The sequence below is a fragment of the Schistocerca nitens genome, chromosome 3 (assembly GCF_023898315.1).
Source record: "Schistocerca nitens isolate TAMUIC-IGC-003100 chromosome 3, iqSchNite1.1, whole genome shotgun sequence".
NCBI lineage: Eukaryota > Metazoa > Arthropoda > Insecta > Orthoptera > Acrididae > Schistocerca > Schistocerca nitens.
Genome location: NC_064616.1, coordinates 301,212,957 through 301,217,824, shown reverse-complemented (window position 1 = coordinate 301,217,824; position 4,868 = coordinate 301,212,957). Strand labels below are relative to the sequence as shown.

General features: G+C 40.8%; 1 pseudogene; it reads left to right on the top strand.

Annotated features, from left to right (window-relative positions):
• Positions 1–320: 320 nt before the first annotated feature.
• LOC126249894 (5S ribosomal RNA) lies at positions 321–438 on the top strand (annotated as a pseudogene).
• Positions 439–4,868: the final 4,430 nt, after the last annotated feature.

Below are 4,868 nucleotides of genomic sequence, written 5' to 3'. Positions count from 1 at the left end.
TGGATGTCTCTTCTCCTGACGAAGCATCTTATTGGCTTAATTCTTGCAAAATATCTTCAGTTTTCTTTTTGGAAATGCCTATTAACTTTTCCCGTACACTCACGGGTAATTTAACCAGTACTACCGCAATTAGTTCTTCTTTACTAAATGGGTTATCAAAATGCAAATTATTTTCATAGAGACTTAGGAAATAATATTTGTAATGGTCATACTCATTATCCATCAAATTTCTCTTCTGATAAATACTGTTCTTACGTTACATTGTGTACTGTTAGACCAATATTTGTCTACAATTTTTTTAATAAGCTTATCATATGACTGTCAACGGCCTTGACGCAGTGGTAACACCGGTTCCCATCAGATCACCGAAGTTAAGCGCTGTCGGTCTGGGCTAGTACTTGGATGGGTGACCATCCGGTCTACAAAGCGCTGATGACCAGCAGGGTGCACTCAGCCCTTGTGGGGCAAACTGAGGAGCTACTTGATTGAGAAGTAGCGGCTCCGCTCTCGGAAACTGATATACGGCCGGGAGAGTGGTGTGCTGATCACATGCCCCTCCATATCCTCATCCAGTGACGCCTATGGGCTGAGTATGATACGGCGGCCGGTCGGTACCGTTGGGCCTGTTCGGAAGGAGTTTTATGATATGATATGACTGACCATAATCTAGGGCTCTCATTGCCCTTGGTACAGCATCCCCTTCCATTCTCCTCGTGACGCATTGTATTTTTGACGTATTATCCCATTTCACTGGTATTACATTTTCAAACTGTTTTACAAAAGTTGAGGGATGAAGTCCCCTTTTGCCTCAAAATTATGTAACGCACATACTCTTAAATAGTGGTCCTCGTTGTATCGACTTCCACTATTATTATTTACTATGATGAGAATTTTTAGGGTTTTAACCTAATTTTCTATCCTTTCAGCAAAGATATCAATGCCTCTGCTAGTAAAATTTCTGTTATCTTGCTGAATAATAACTATCTCTTTATTATTAGTTTCCAATGAATCTATTTAGTTAGATAAAGCTGACACAGTTTTATCGCCGTTTTGTTTACATTCCAGATTTTCTATTTTCTCATGTACACTATACATCGTTTTTCAGTCTCGCTGATGTATTTCTCTGATTTATCAGAGGTTATTATGTTAGCTTTCCGAATGACTTTCATTAGTTGTCGTTTGGTATCCCAAACAGTTTCTTCTATGTTATTGTTAGTTGTTTTTAATTGCTGGTTAGTCTCAACTAGTTATTGTTTAGTATCGCTAGCACATTACGCGATTTTATTGTTAGGCGCATTTAGTTTCCTCATTAGAGATGCAAACCTTTTCGCATACTAAGTTTCTACCTTTATTTTCGTTAGCTTCACTTTCAGTAGTTGAGCACTCACTAACAATTGGCTAAGTGTTTGACTCGTACAGGTTTTTTGTTGCCTTTAAACTATGTACTTATATTACCTGCTCTCCGTTTCCTACTATATCACTCATTTAACTACTAGACTTTTCCTACATTTTGCAAACGGAAACATATCATCATTCTCTAACAAATCTACGTTTTCTCGCGCCGTATGTGGTTCTATGATTCTATACTTTTTTACTGGACTTAATGTCATACATTACACTACGGCGTCTAAGTAACATTAGTTAACATAAACGATGTAAACCGAGTTGAATGTAAAGTTAATTTGGGTAGGTTTCAGTACTCTGTTTGCAGGCGTAAAGCTCTGGTGTCTCGCCGCGCGTTGAATTCCGGAACTCATCCTGCGTGAACCCAGCGCATCCTTCTCTGCAGCTGCGCTGTGTTGAGCTGCTTCCCGGGCGATGCCGTCGCATTGTTTACTTTGGCTTTGCAGCTTGCCCTGCAACGCTGTACGTCGCTGTCTTTTCTTTTCTCTGCTACGACGTTTTCTCTGTAGTTGTTCGTTAAGTTTCACTCACGAAAGGTTCTTAATCCTAGGACGCGACCGGTATATTCCGCTACGCGAACGATTGGCGACACACATTCAGCATAACGCGACTGACACAGTTTTAATGTTGCAGCCCTCAAATTACAAATGTCAGTAACTTTTTACAGTTACTGTTCACTTTCCGCTTCCTTTTCCGTTGAACTTGCTTTCGTCCTACACTTTCTGTTCTTTACACAAATTTTTCTTCCCCTGCTTGTTGTCCAAATGCGATCGTATTTCACATTCAGAAGATTCCTGACACACCCACTGCAATTTATGTAAGTGCGACCAGTTCTCCCCTTCAAGGGAATACGAGTTCAAGAGCACCTCCCCTCCTCCCCCGCCACCACTCGCAATACACCTCCAAAAAGTTCTCAATTTAGCCAGTGAGTCCGTTGAGGATGCTTCCCGAATTTTTTGGAGGTAGAGACAATTTTTCTTTGTACAATCTTACAGCGTCGTCGCGTAGGATTCCTTCTACCTGTTCTACACAGGAGCTCTCGAAGCTTATCTTCCTCGCAGAAGCAGTATCAACGGCGTCCGTTTCTCCGTGAAGTGCAATTCTACTCTCTGTGATTCTATGTGATGCAGCGGGAAGCTATATTATTCTGAATAACGTTCAGAAGGGATGCCATTATAATGAATTTATTTACTAAACACCGTAAACTAATGATACCGAAATAGTTACAAAGGATAACTGAAAGCTAAACATTTCCTGAGAGCGTAACCTAACGACAGAGCTAAATCGGAAGGCATCCAGTCGCCACCTGGCGACTACGGGGATCAGCTTGTACCTCGTACTTATTCTCGTGATATTTCGTAGCAGTTCCTGCATTTTCGTTAGCTTAAATATTCTTTATTTATTTACTACGAAGATTGATCATTAACGTTGTGATATTCTTACAAGACAGTACTTATGAGCTGTACTCTTCTTTCAACACCTGTAATGAAAAAAGTGACTTTCATTAGCAAATATTTGTTGTTGTTGTGGTCTTCAGTCCTGAGACTGGTTTGATGCAGCTCTCCATGCTACTCTATCCTGTGCAAGCTTCTTCATCTCCCAGTAACTACTGCAACCTACATCCTTCTGAATCTGCTTAGTGTATTCATGTCTTGGTCTCCATCTACGATTTTTACCCTCCACGCTGCTCTCCAATACTAAATTGGTGATCCCTTGATGCCCCAGAACATGTCCTACCAACCGATCCCTTCTTCTAGTCAAGTTGTGACACAAATTTCTCCTCTCCCCAATCCTATTCAATACCTCCTCATTAGTTATGTGATCTACCCATCTAATCTTCAGCATTCTTCTGTAGCACAAAATTTCAAAATCTTCTATTCTCTTCTTGTCCAAACTATTTATCGTCCATGTTTCACTTCCATACATGGCTACACTCCATACAAATACTTTCAGAAACGGCTTCCTGACACTTAAATCTATACTCGATGTTAACAAATTTCTCTTCTTCAGAAACGCTTTCCTTTCCATTGCCAGTCTACATTTTATATCCTTTCTACTTCAACCATCATCAGTTATTTTGCTCCCCAAGTAGCAAAACTTCTTTACTACTTTCAGTGTGTCATTTCCTAATCTAATTCCCTCAGCATCACCCGACTTAGTTCGACTACATTCCATTATCCTCGTTTTGATTTTGTTGATGTTCATCTTATATCCTCCTCTCAAAACACTATCCATTCCGTTCAAACGCTCTTCCAAGTCCTTTGCTGTCTTTGACAGAATTACAATGTCATCGGTGAACCTCAACGTTTTTATTTCTTCTCCATGGATTTTAATACCTACCCCAATTTCTTCTTTCGTTTCCTTCATTGCTTGCTCAATATATAGATTGAATAACATCGGGGAGAGGCTTAAACCCTGTCTCACTCCCTTCCCAACCACTGCTTCCCTTTCATTCCCCTCGACTCTTATAACTGCCATCTGGTTTCTGTACAAGTTGTTAATAGCGTTTCGCTCCCTGTATTTTACCCCTGACACCTTCGGAATTGCAAGAGAGTATTCCAGTCAAAATTGTCAAAAGATTTCTCTAAGTCTACAAATGCTAGAGACGTAGGTTTGCCTTTCCTTAATGTAGCTTCTAAGATAAGTCGTAGGGTCAGTATTGCCTCACGTGTTCCAATATTTCTACGGAATCCAAACTGATCTTCCCCTAGGTCGGCTTCTACTAGTTTTTCCATTCGTCTGTTAAGAATTCACGTTAGCATTTTGCAGCCGTGACTTATTATACTGATAGTTCGGTAATTTTCGCATCTGTCAACACCGGCTTTCTTTGGGATTGGAATTATTATATTCTTCTTGAAGTCTGAGGGTATTTCGCCTATCTCATATATTTTGCTCACCAGATGGTAGAGTTTTGTCAGGACTGTCTCTCCCAAGGCTGCCAGTAGTTCTAATGGAATGTTGTCTACTCACGGGGCCTTGTTTCGACTCAGGTCTTTCAGTGCTCTGTCAAACTCTTCACGCAGTATCATATCTCCCAAATCGTTTTCATATACATCCTCTTCCATTTCCATAATATTGTCCTCAAATACATCGCCCTTGTATAGACCCTCTATACAGGGTGTCCCAGCTATCTTGTCCACCCAAAATATCTCTCGAACAATAACAGCTATTGGAAAACGACTTTCACCGGTATCAATGTAGGGCTGGGGCCCATGAATGTACATATTTGGAAACATTCTAAAACGAAAGCATATGTGTCTTTTAACCGAAACTTATGTTTTTTTAAATGGACCTCCTATACTTTTTCTTCTGCAATCCATAGCATGACAAAGCGCATACACAATGGCGTTGATTGCATCTCAATATTCCCACTACATCCCGAGATACTGAGACGCGAAGTTGACGCTTGAAACACCCGACATGCGCTGCTAGCGCACGTCCTAGGGCTCAGGCGTGAACCCCAT